The sequence below is a fragment of the Chiloscyllium plagiosum genome, unplaced genomic scaffold (genome assembly GCF_037043375.1).
Source record: "Chiloscyllium plagiosum isolate Xiang-an unplaced genomic scaffold, Cpla_swu_hap1 HiC_scaffold_14, whole genome shotgun sequence".
Classification (NCBI taxonomy): domain Eukaryota; kingdom Metazoa; phylum Chordata; class Chondrichthyes; order Orectolobiformes; family Hemiscylliidae; genus Chiloscyllium; species Chiloscyllium plagiosum.
The window spans coordinates 60,128,661-60,143,078 of record NW_028270152.1 but is presented as its reverse complement, the minus strand read 5'-3'; positions in this window follow the sequence as shown (position 1 = coordinate 60,143,078).

Here is a 14,418-nt window from a genome sequence, read left to right as displayed (position 1 = left end):
TAAAGTTAAACACTGACACTGGCAGGGTGAAACTGGATTCCAAAGCAGTTGCATTTTTGTCAAATGTGGAAACAACCTCTCTTTGCCATTTTATTTCTACGTGGTGTTTCACTCAGACAAGTTTTCAGATAGCTTACTCATTAATGCGTCAACATTTGAACACGCAATGATGCAAAAGTAAAATACTACAAATACTAAAAAGCTAAAATAAAAGCAGAAACGACTGCAAATACTCAGCATCTGTTGGAGAGAAGGAAGGTTAAGGTACAGATTTTCGATGAAGCACTTCGACTCAGAAGCCCCTAAACCATGTCGGATGTGGCCTGATTCCTATACTCCTGTCCCTATTCTCATTTCCATCTACTTCAGCAGCAGGGAAATGGATTGCAGGCTGTCAACATGCGTATAGCTCTCTTGTCCTCGCCAGTATTATTGGGTAGGAAAGAAGTGGGTAGAGTTAATGAAATTTATTTGGAGTCAGACCCAAGCTGTAATGAGGCATAGTTCACAGCGTGTCACAGGAGGCATTATCCACAGTCCAATGTGAACCATAAAAGGCACTATTTTCTGGACAGCATTATTTGACAAGGTATTTTGTGTAACTTAGTTAAAAAGAGTCCATTTTGTTCATCATTAGAATTCATTGTTAACATTTCTTAACTACTCTGGTTGAATTGGTTATGAATAATCTGATGAATGTCAGAAGTTCTAGAAGTATCTATTCACAGTTTTAAGAGGTCATTAAAGGATTCTCTTACATTGAAATGGTTGGTGACACATTTTCCCTTAAACAATTGGCCACTTGAAGTGATTTACATTCTTTAACGAATTTTAGGAATGAAATTCTTTTTTCAGTAGGAAGAGTATTTGAGTAAGAAATCTGTTACTTTGTTAGAAGTTTGTTCTTTTCTCATCTCCATTTCAAAGACATGGCACTGATTTCGGCCACAGTGATTCATGGGTAATGAGCTATGGGGAATAGGTGGAATGTGGAGGTGGCAATGAAGGATATGAAGGGTTATGGAGTGGCCTTGGGGATTTGGAGTTTGACAGAGGCATAGAGTTATGAGGGGGAATGGAGAATATGAGGAGCATGGAAGAGGCAAGAGAACCTATGGAGTAGGTGAAGAAGGTGAAGATTCAGGGTGTAACATTCACCATCAAAAGTGGGCCAATATCCCAGTAAATCAAGATGACATTTCAACCTACCAAATTTGCCATCTGCTCACCTCCATTGTTGCCACTGGCCTGCCTCTGAAGGTGATGTTTCCACATCCATCCTACTCCCTAGCTCCTACAAAAATATGGTGGGAATGAGACTTTCTAAAGGAGATGAATCTGCTGAGTTGGACGCTTCCATCTCTTACCGGAATATTCCATCGAATACTTTAGGACTGTGACCGCTCATCAGAATAGAACAAGGCTTATGAAACATTAGAGGCCTACAATATTTCCTCTATTCCTCTCTCCACAGATGCTGCCCAACCTTTTGGGTAGCTCCAGCATTTAATATTTGCATTACTGGATATTCTGATCTATGGCCAGTTGAATGAAATCTGAACAGTTGCCAGGCTAATCCATCACTTACATGTAGGATTTGACAACATCGTGGTAGGTAGCCTCTGAATCTGTAAATAAATTATGGGGCAATGATATTGGAAAGGAGAGGCCATCAAAACTCAATCTCTGCATATAGTTCAGATGTTATGTTGAGAAGAACAGAGTAAGGTCAAAACCCATGGAAGGTTGCAACAAGAGATGTTATAAATCTTGAGCTTCCCTGGGTTCTGAAATATCTAACTCCTGAACACTGAAATAAATTATGCAAGTGAAGTACAAGGCTTGTCTTCTTCATGGCCTTGGATATAATGGGAAAGAAAATACCAGTCTTTTGAGGTTTCCCAGTTAAAGAGAAAAATGTCTGGAAACTGAAATTATGAGTGGGAATTAAAGCAGCAATCAATAGTTTAACCCATTACTTAACAACACTGAATTGTTATAACTTTTCAATCCAGTCACTAAAAGCAAAAGCAATATTTGTCCTAGCCAGTCAGCAATGCTAACTGTAGAAAATAGTGGCAAATGAATTTATTGTGGACTATCTTGAAAAAAAAAATGAGAATGAACAGGCAAGAATATGGATAAAAATGGGTACTGGTTTCACTAAAGAAAAACATTTTTTTTTAATATCAATGTAAACTAAATCATCATGATAGATATTCGGAGCTCCTAGTGTATGTATCTCCCCTTGTACTTGTAGTATGATTGTTGGTTGGATGTCTTCCTAAAGACTTCATTGAATACCCACCAGCTACATCCCTAGTATACAGCCATTGTTTCTTGTTATAATGCACTGCCTTCCCATATCAATTAGAAATTGAAAAGAATTTCACGAACTGAGAGTCAAACAAATTTTCTCCCCCATTCTAATATGTTTGTAATTTGCTGAAGTGTTCAGAGAAAATGAAAACAACTGTTTAATATCCCACATTTTTCTTTCAGTGTTTTTCACAATTAGTAAATGAATCTTTAAACCATATACATTTTATTTTAGAAACTTTCCCTTATTCCTATAAAATTCCTGTCAGAAATATGAATGTGAACCTACTGCCCTTTATCTGTACAATGCACACTGACTTACAAGTAGGCAAGGAAACTAGATTGAACATTTTCTTTCCTTTGCTTTACTGCAGGGTACTGTTGGAATGGAGATTGTGAAACAGATTAAAATAGACAAAGTGCTCCAACGGAGAAGCTACAGATGTATTGCAGTAACAGCAAAAGTAGCAATATGGAGAATTCAGTGTTTTGTATTAACCTGAAATGATGAAATGGCCACAAAGGGAGTAATAGGGACACTTGTTAAAGGCTAATTGGAACAGTATGCTTAGTCAATATGTCCTGCTGTACACTGATGAACAGTTGCAGAATAACATAAAATAATAATTGGAGTAATATGTTAAAACTTAAATAACATGCTCTCACCATAATAGAAATGACAAGTTTTTAAAAAAAAACTCTTCTGTAATTCAGAGAATACTGGTAAAGAAATAAATAGTTAGTTGCTGAATGTAAGGACTTTTGCATAAAATTCATTTGATTGAAATTGAGAGTCTGAATGCTGGAAGAGGTATTGAACTGACAATGGATAGGCGCCTTTTTGTTTTTGAGCTTTTTTATTTTGTTGATGAGCAGATGGAACTTTCTAGTATTAATATTCATGAGTCTACGCCATTATGTCTGCCCCAGTGAGGCCCTAACTTAGTTTCTATAAGTCTCTAAGGATATTAAATGAGCAATCGGATGCCCACCATCAATAAAGGCGTTGCTGTAGGAATCAAAGGAACAGTTGGATAAAAGAGGTTGAACTCTCATCTGCCTTTCCTTTAGGAAACACATGGTGCAGCACCACATAGTTTTACACACATTGAAAAAAAAATTGCAGCTCCAAAGAAAGGAAAGAGAAGTTAATTAAATTGCACTGTACATTTCATTAGAGTTGAACATAGTATTGATTTAATATACAAGACTAAAACAGCTGTGTTGACCAGATGGTAAAAAATACCTTGTAACTCAAATTGAAAGAATATATTTACTCATTTTATGCAAACAATACAGGCAGGTTTCCAGTCCTGTATGTGAACCAAATCTATTGATTGCCCTTCATTAGAACACAATTCAATCAAGCAAAGAAGATTGATCATATCATTGTTACTGCCTAAGGACATCATAACTAATTGCAATAAATGTGAACATGGTGCATATGGCTGCTGGACATTTTATATTTTATATTTTGTTGGAGCACATTATAATAGCCGACCTTACAATAAACAACATTGTGCTGTTTTATACAGGCTGATTTATTAGTTTTACACATTGCCCTGAGTCATTCAGAAATGTATCATAATTAGTATAGAGTTTTGAAGATGCAACATTGTTTGTGTTGGGGGAAATGTTGATCAGATTTATCAGAAACATTTGAATTAATGCAGATTTATTAAGTGAGATGCATTCATCAACAAAATCAAGTGCAGTTCAAGTCAGTGAAAATTGACAATTGTACCTACAACACATAAGAGAAACTATGTATGCTGTAAATTAAGTTCACTGTTCCATATTATTTCAGGAACTTTTAGTTACTTGATAAAACTGTAAAAATAATAATTCATACATCAAAGAAAGAGTACATGGATTGCTACAGCGAATTGTCCAAAGACTGATAAAAAGGCCATCCTAAAATTTAAACTCGGTGCCTTAAAGTTTCTACTAATTTCTGCTGTTTTTCTTCCCACATGTAATTTCTCAGCAATCAATGAAACCAACTCAAAAATTAAATGGAAATACCATTAAATGTAAATATAGTTTCCACAAGCTATTGTGGCAGGTTAGAAGTAACTCACCAGAAGATGGTCCCAACCTAAAAACTGAGCCCAGAGCCCAGACCAAACAAATTACTATTGCACAATCCAATTAATTGCTCCTCCTTGTAGTCTTTTGAAGTGTTTCTTAAAATCCAGCCTTTATTAGATGGCGGTGTGTTGCAGTTCACTTATTGAAGTGCAGTTTACATTCTATAGCAACATGCACAAATATGTTGTCGTTTGGAGCTATGCATGTAGATGCTGTGGGTAGTAATGGTAGAGCCTTTAATGCTCTGTCCATCACCTGTTTAACCAGGAATCTCTCCGATTCTTTCCACCAGCTATTGGTGTAAGAAGGATACACAAGGATTTACAGATTGTTATTCAACATATTTGGCTGTGTTATGAATGCATCCTCCTTGGCCAACAAAGGTGGGAGCTGTAAGAACATAATATAAGTACTAGGAAGGGGAGCAGCCAATTCAATCCCTCAAATCTGCTCCGCCATTTGATATGATTGTGGCTGATCTAATCTCGGCCACAACTCCACTTTCCTGTTCATTCCCTGTAACCGTTCAGCCCATTACTAATTAAAAATCTCTCTCCCTCTCTCTGTCTCTTACTCTGTCTCTCCTCCTTAAATTTATTCAATGTCCCAGCATCCTCCAAACTCTGGAGGACTGAGCTCCGCAGATTCACAACCTCTCTCTTCTATTCTAATTTTTTCTTCATTATAAATTTTCCAGTCATTATTTGCTGCTTTTTTATTGTCTGTCCAATTTTCTGACCTGTTACTCATCTTTGCTCTTTCTTTAAATTGATCATATCTTAAAATTGTTTTAATTGTTAAGCACCAATGGTGGCCCACCCCAAATTGGAATTTTTCTTTCTTGTTTGAATGTACATACGCTGTATTCTAAAATAAACAGCTCAACATTTGCATATCTGATAATATATCCCCTACATAATATGTCAGTTCTTTGAGTCCAGTTTCATGGCCTCATAATTGCTTATACTTAAGCTTAGAATTTCCTCTCCCTCCAACTAAATTATAAAATGAAATTCAACTATATTATCGTCACTGTTATCTAGGGGTGTCTTCACTATGAGGTTTTTAATTAAACTTATCCTAATGCACAGTCACAGGTCGAGAACAGCTTGCTCTCTGCTTGGCTACTTACTTGAAAATATTTCACCATCGCCCTCCAAAGTATATAGGTATTGAAATACCCGATGATTATCACATATCTGTCTGACAAGCTCCCATTATTTCTTCCTTGTACTCCATTGTACCATGTAATTACTGTTAGGAGGCCTTTACGCCACTCCCACAAGTGACTTCTTGCTATTTTTATTTTACACCCTGACCAAAATGGCTACGACATCCATGGTTTCCAAAAATTAGGTCAGCCCTCTGTTCAGCTAATTGCTTCTTATGTTTCAGAAATCATAGAATCGTTACAGTTTGGAAGCAGGCCATTCAGCCCATCTAGCACTCTGAGGAACATCCCGCTCACCTGCCCTATCCCTGCATTTCCCATGGCTCATCCACCTAATCTGCATATCCCTGGACACTATGGGCAATTTAACACAGCCAGTCTGCACAGCTTTGGACTGTGGGAGAAAACCGCAGCACTTGATTAAAACTTGCATAGACACAGGGAGAATGTGCAAACTCCACACAGACAGTCGCCCGATGGTAGAATTGAACTCAGGACCTTGGTACTGTGAGGCAGTAGTAAGTCGTAGAGTCACCGAGTCATACAGATGTACAGCACGGAAACAAACCCTTCAGTTCAATTTGTCCAGGCCGACCATATATCACAACCCAATCTAGTTCCACCTGCCAGCAGCTGGCCCATATCCCTCCAAACTCTTCCTATTCATATACCATTCCAGGTGCCTTTTAAATGTTGCAATTGTACTAGCCTCCACCACTTCCTCTGGCAACTCATTCCATACACATACCATCCTCTGAGTGAAAATGTTGCCTCTTAGGTCTCTTTTATACCTTTCCCCTCTCACTTTAAACCTATGCCCTCTAGTTCTGGACTCACCCACCCCAAGGAAAAGACTTTGTCTATTTATCCTATCCATGCCCCTCATGATTTTATAAACCTCTATAACGTTACCCCTCAGCCTAGCATTTCCCTAGCATATTCAACCTCTCCCTATAGCTCAAATCCTCCAACCCTGGCAATATGCTTGTAAATCTTTTCTGAACCCTCTCAAGTTTCACAACATCTTTCTGACAGGAAGGAGACCAGAATTGCATGCAATATTCCAATAGTGGCCTAACCAATGCCCTGTACAGCTGCAACATTAACCCCTCCCCCCCCCCCCACTCCTGTACTCAATACTCTGACCAATAAAGGAAAGCATACCAAACACCTTCTTCACTATCCTATCTACCTGCGATTCCACTTTCAAGGAGCTATGAACCTGCACTCCAAGGTCTCTTTGTTCAGCAACACTCCCTAGGACCTTACCATTAAGTGTATAAGTCCTGCTAAGATTTGCTTTCCCAAAATGCAGTATCTCACATTTATCTGAATTAAACTCCATCTGCCACTTCTCAGCATCTGCCACTTGGACCATCTGATCAAGATTTCGTTGTAATCTAAGGTGACCTTCTTCTCTGTCCACTACACCTCCAATTTTGATGTCATCAGCAAACTTACAAACTATACCTTTTATGCTCACATCCAAATAATTTATATAAATGATGAGAAGTAGTGGAACCAGCACCGATCCTTGTGGCACTCCACTGGTCACAGGCCTTCAGTCTGAAAAACAACCCTCCACCATCACCCTCTTTCTTCTACCTTTGAGCCAATTCTGTATACAAATGGCTAGTTCTCCCTGTACTCCATGAGATCTAACCCTGCTAACCAGTCTCCCAATGGGAACCTTGCTGAACGCCTTACTGAAGTCCATATAGATCATATCCACTGCTCTGCCCTCATCAGTCCTCTTTGCCACTTCTTCAAAAAAGTCAGTCAAGTTTGTGAGACATGATGTCCCATGCACAAAGCCATGTTGACTATTCCGAATCAGTCCTTGCCTTTCCAAATACATGTACATCCTGTCCCTCAGGATTCCCTCCAATAACTTGCCCACCACCGACATCAGGCTCACTGGTCTATAGTTTCCTGGCTTGTCCTTACCACCCTTCTTAAACAGTGGCACCACATTGGCTAACCTCCAGTCTTCCAGCACCTCACCTGTGACTATCGATGATCCAAATATCTCAGCAAGAGGCTCAGCAATCACCTCCCTAGCTTCCTACAGAGTTCTAGAGTACACCTGATCAGGGCCTGGGGATTACTACACTTTTGTACGTTTCAAGACATTCAGCATTTCCTCCTCTGTAATATGGGCCTTTTTCAAGATGTCACCATCTATTTCCCTACATTCTCTATCTTCCATGTCCTTTTCCACAGTAAATACTGATGCAAAATACTCGATTAGTATCTGCCCCATCTCCTGCGTCTCCACACAAAGGCCATTTTGCTGTCTTTGAGGGGCCTTATTAAAGGCCTAGTTACCTTTTTGTCCTTAATGTGTTTGTTAAAACCCGTTGGATTCTCCTTAACTCTATTTGCCAAATCTATCTCGTGTCCCTTTTTTGCCCTCCTGATTTCTCTCTTCAGTGTACTCCGACTGTCTTTTTACCCCTCTAAGGATTCACTTGATCTATCCAGTCTAACCCTGACATTTGCTTCCTTCTTTTTCCTAACCAAACCCTCAATGTCTTCAGTCATCCAGCATTCCCTATACCTACCAGCCTTTCCTTTCACCCTAACAGGAATATACTATCTCTGTGAACTCTCATTATCTCATTTCTGAAGGCTTCCCATTTTCCAGCCCTCCCTTTACGGGCAAACATCTGCCCCAATCAGCTTTCGAAAGTTCTTGCCTAATACCATCAAAATTGGCCTTTCTCCAATTTAGAACTTAACCTTTTAGATCTGGTCTATCCCTTTCCATCACTATTTTAAAACTAACAGAATTACTGTTGCTGGCCCCAAAATGCTCCCCAACTGACACCTCAGTCACCTATCCTGCCTTTTTCCCAAGAATAGGTCAAGTTTTGCACCATCTCTAGTAGCTACATCCACATACTGAATCAGAAAATTTTCTTGTGAATACTTAACAAATTCCTGTCCAACTAAACCCTTAACACTATGGCAGTCCCAGTCGATGTTTGGAAATTTAAAATCCCCTACCATAACCACCCTATTATTCTTACAAATAACTGAGATCTCCTTACAAATTTGTTTCTCAATTTCCCTCTGACTATTAGGGGGTCTATAATACAATCCCAATAAGGTGATCATATCTTTCTTATTTCTCAGTTCCACCCAAATAACTTCCCTGATGTATTTCCGGGAATATCCTCCCTAAGCACAGCTGTAATGCTATCCCTTATCATAAACGCCACTCCCCCTCCTCTCTTGCCTCCCTTTCTGTCCTTCCTGTAGCATTTGTATCCTGGAACATTAAGCTGCCAGTCCTGCCCATCCCTGAGCCATGTTTCTGTAATTGCTATGATATCCCAGTCCCATGTTCCTAACCATGCCCTGAGTTCATCTGCCTTCCCTGTTAGGCCTCTTATATTGAAATAAATGCAATTTAATTTATCAGTCCTACCTTGTTCTTTGCTTTGTCCCTGCCTGTTTTGACTGTTTGACTCGCCTTTGTTCTCAACTGTACTAGTCTCAGATTGAAATCTTTCCTCACCAGCTCCCTGGGTCCCACTCCCCAACCTTACTAGTTTAAATCCTCCCGAGCAGCTCTCGTAAATGTCCCTGCCAGTATATTACTCCCCTTCCAATTTAGGTGCAATCCGTCCTTCTTGTACAGGTCACTTCTACCCCAAAACAGCTTTCAATGATCCAAAAATGTGAATCCTTCTCCCATATACACCAGCTCCTCAGCCATGCATTCATCTTCTCTATCCTCCTATTCCTGCCCTTACTAGCTCGCAGCACCTGGAGTAATCCAGATATTACTACTCTCAAGGACCTCCTTTTTAAATTCCTGCCTAACTCTCTGTAATCTCCCTTCAGAATCTCAACCTTTTCAAATGTGTCCAATGACCTCCTGCTGGTCCATCTCCCCTTGAGAACATTCTGCACCCTCTCTGAGACATCCTTGATCCTGGCACCGGGGAAGCAACACACCATTCTGCTGTTTTGTTGCTGGCCACAGAAACGTCTGTCTGTACCTCGGACTAGAAAGTCCCCTCACACAATCGAACGCTTGGAACCTGACGTACCTCTCATTATATTAGAGCCAGTATCAATGCCAGAAACTTGGCTGTTTGTGCTACGTACCCCTGAGTGTCCATCACCCCTTACATTTTCCAAACCAGCATACTTGTTTGAAATGGGGATAGCCGCAGTAGACCCCTGCACTACCTGCCTATCTCTCTTACCTTCCTTGGAGTTAACCCATCTATGTGACTGTACCTGAGACATTCCCCCCTTCCTATAACTGCCATCCATCACATCCCCTTGCTCTTGTAAATTCCTCATTGCCTCTAACTGCTGATCTATTCAATCTAATAGTGCTAAGCACAGAGCCACCAGGCCACCTTAAATGTCATGCAGCCTTCCACATTTAGGTCCCAATTATGTCAGTTTGCAGCCACAGCTATATCTCTGTAATATTTATCAGATCATACTTACTTATTTGTATTTACACTGAGTTCATCTGCATTGTTTCTACTGCTACATGCTTGATTGGCACCACTGTTTTAAAAAAAATTCTCAAGGTCAAGGACCAGGCTCGCAGGAAAGTAGTCTGACACAGAACAAACAGCCAAGAGGCGAGTCTGCTAGAATATAAGTGTTTTATTCCCCGCAGCGTCGCCACAACCAGGTCTCGTACTTACAACGGGTCTGGTTTATACTCACTCTACGTGTTACCGGAACTGGGAGCCGTCAGTTCTCGTAGAGCGGTTGCCAACAACCCACGCTCGGCGGTTAAACGCAACCCCGGAGCAGACTCTACCGAACTGGAGACTTTTCCAGCTGATATACTCTTTTCGAGATCTAAACATTCATGTGAACAGCAGAGCAAGGCTGAAAAACACATTCCATTCTGGTCACATACAGATAAGAAGATTCACACGGGAAGGTGTGTAATAAGATTCACACGGGACTAAGCGACACCTTCCATTTTCGGTTAGATTCACACATGTATTGGGACACAATTTTAACCCTTTCACCACATTCCACTGCTTGGCCCAATACATGTGTTACATTATGATTCACACATGTATTGGGACATAATTTTACACCACATTCCACTGCTTGGCCCAATACATGTGTTACATTATGCCCATATGTATTCTTTCTAACAAGCGCCTACGTACACGCCAAATATACAAGCAAGTCAGGACATTACAGCATGTTAAAATCACCAGGACCGCTACCAGGATCGACAAGGGTGGGAACAGGAATGTCCCCGCAGTGGAGGACATACCACTCAATATGTCCCACCAATGATGAGCTGACTCCACGTCCACTACACGGGCAGCATGTACTACCTCCTGTCCATGTATAAAGGTAGACACCGTAACCTTGGTGACATTGGTTTGATGCTTTCGTAATATCTGCTTAAGCTCCTCGGATCGGTCCAATGCTCGCTTAAACCGATCCAGGGAAATGTTCCAAGGATTCATCAGCACTTTCCACTGCACCTTGGTAAAGTGGCGAGCACTGCTATAAGTGGTCAACAGATAGGTCTGATTCTGCCAGTGCCACTGATAGACATTTGAGAGGCATCCCGAGAACGGTGCTGAGGGAAGCATAGGATGTGGATTATTGGTAGCCACACAGAGCGTGTGTGGCCCAATCTGCCACATCATGTCCCTTGGAGTTTCAACAGTCCATTCGCACAGGGCCGTTCCCTTAGTCAAGCAAGGGTCCCGATACCTGTCCATCAGTAGGCAAGTTTTCCCCTGATCAGTCTGTTCACAAGCGGACAGATCATAGGTAATATTGGTATCTGGGCTAAACCACTGTCCCCTTGTCTTCAGAAAATAATATCCAGAAGATGTAATCACTGGTAATACATAATATTGACAGACCGTAACAGTGTGGGTTACATTCATGGTAACAAAGTATCCGTTACACATAGTTGCGTTACACCATGTTCGTTCTGGATGGGTTATCATCCACAATTTCTCAGATACATTCCATATTCCCCTCCACGCTTGTACATTGGGGGATGTTACCACACGCAAAAAGCGTTCTTTCTGTATTTGAGCATGCAACATTTGAATATGACAGGCAGTCCAATTTAACTGAGCCGTAATGTTCTCAAAAAGTTCCTGAGTGGCACCCCAGACATCCAGTTCCCATTGCAGAGATCGTATCATTATTTCAGCTGTCTCTCCTTGAGTCATCATTACGGATGGCATCCACCTTCCAATAGTATGTAGTCCTTGTGAGGTGGCCTGTCCCGTGTTAGATAATTTAGTACGGGCTACCTCAGAGTCAATGGCATTCGAGATACCCATAACAGTTCCTGCGCCTCCCAGCAGGGTGTCGTACCACGCTCGTCGCCGCCTCTTGGTATGACACTCGGGTATGAGGGGCAACTGTACCCGCCAATGAACATCAGTGTGCAGTACCGCCCGGGCCATCTGTTGACAAGTTGACATAATAGGAGCCAACTGTGTTCGATGCGACCGCACGCCCCCCGTGGCACCCCTCTTCGGTGCTGGCCCGCCCCGCGTGGGGTTTAATAACGCCTCAGACGGGGCGTTCGTCGAGGGCAGTACCATTATTAACCACATGAATCGATGACGATTCCGAATATCGGTGGCATTGCGCAGCCACAGATCTTCCCCCCGAGCTGTGACGCTCCAATGAGTCCCCGTTGTCCCGCATGTCTGGGTGCGTCGGTCCCACAAACACGTCTTGACTTGGGCATTCACCACCAGGGTGCAATTAGGCGGTATGAACGATATGTCATATTTTTCCCCATCCCGGCGCATGTAGCACTGTGCACACGTGTACAATTGACAGTCGCTGGTGAGAGTCAGAACAACGCACTGCTGACCGGGTTCACATGTAAAATTGTCCTGCGTCCGTCGCTGGCTACTGGCCTCCCACCGCACCTCATGGCGGGCGACCGGTACCAGCGTCCAGGCCGTGATACCGATGCCCTGGAGTGGCCATCCGATCGCGAACATCGCCAATAGGAGTCGCAATCCCCATGACCACCCCATGTTCAAGGCGGAGGGCCAGCCTGCGGGTGCATAGCAATTACAACATTATTTAGGTCTCACGTAAGTAGCACTGGTTCGCCGGGACGTTTGCCCAGGTCGGGTCCCCGGGGTACATAATGGTGACCAGACTATCCTTCCCCTGTGCTATGATTTCGGCCGGCCTGGGGGGGCCGGTCGTCTGGCGCACCCATACCTTGGCCCCCTTAGTGTCAGTAGACCCAAATCCCCCCGTCCCACGCTCAGTAACCGTAACGGGAGCTCCCGTCTCTTCCACCGTTGTAAGGTTACATGGCTTAATGACCAATTGCGCTATTCTGTCCCCCTTCTGTATCACGTAAGGTTCAGCAGTGATGTTGACCAGGACCACCCCCAATTCCCCTTGGTAGTCCGCGTCAATTACGCCTGCCATCACATCAATCCCCTTTAGTGACAGTCCCGACCGCGGGAGGATATGCCCATAGGTTCCAGGGGGACAAATCAATCCTAATCCGGTCTTAATCACCGTAGGTTTCTGTTGGATCAAAGTCTGGGCAGTTAGTGCTCGTAGGTCCAGTCCAGCCGAAGCCGGCGTGGCCCTTACGGGAATACCAGCTTCCTCAGCGAATTTCCACATTTTAATAGGCTGAGTCTTTGGGGTATCACATACTCGTATCATCCTATTCAAGGGTGTTACCCCATTTCCTAATGGGCGGTTATTAATTTGTTTCACCACCCGAATTAGTTGCTTCTTCCAACCTGTTAAGTCATTGCAACCTCCTGCTTTTCGTAGTGAGGACTTCAGAAGCCCATTCATTCGTTCTATAAGTCCCGCAGCTTGTGGGTGATAGGGTACATGATAAACCCATTCCACGTGGTTATCGTGACACCACTGCTTTACCACCCTTCCTGTGAAATGGGAGCCATTGTCACTCTGGACCTGTATGGGCAATCCATAAAATTGTTCAATCAAATCTAAACATCGCAAGGTAGCCTGTTGATTGTTGTGACGACAGGGATGGGCTACCAAAACCCCAGACATAGTGTCCACAGCTGTACATATGTGGTTACATCCTTGTGAGGAGGGTAAGGGACCCACAAAGTCCATTTGCCAGCTCTGTCCCGGACCATCCCCCCGATGGATATGTCCCATCATGTGTTGGGGCACTCCCTGCCGCTGATGTTGACACTGCTCACACTGGTTTACTGCAGTCTTAACATCATCTACCATAAGATCTATTCCTCGGTCTCGAGCCCATTGCAAGGTTCCTTGCACTCCCCAGTGCCCAGCCTTAAGGTGTGCCCATCTAGCTAGGTCCACTGAGGTGCCCCTTTGCACAATCATGGTTCGGACGATACCATCCACATATCGGTTATGTAGAGCTTCCACATCATTTCGAGATGTATGGGCATCTACGTGGGTGATGTATATGACCAGGTATTGAGCTTTCTCCCATATATCTTCCCATAACTGTTTACCCCATACTTCCCTATTCTGGATCATCCACTGATTGGCCTGCCAAGTTGGCATCCATTGTGTCATGCCGTTAACCACTGACCACGAGTCAGAGAACAAACAAACTCCCATGACCCCTGCTTGCATGACTACCATATGCACTGCTTTTAATTCTGCCCACTGACTACTTTTTCCCTCCCCTAATTCTTCTAGGGTAGTGCCTTGTTTTGGGTTAAAGGCGGCAGCTTTCCATCTACGCTGTCCCGCTTTCCATTGGGCTGACCCATCTACGGACCAAGCCGTGGCTTGTTCATCCGGGGTCAGTTCATCATACCGTTTTCCCATCTTAACGGGTGATTCCTTGTATTCAATCACCTCAA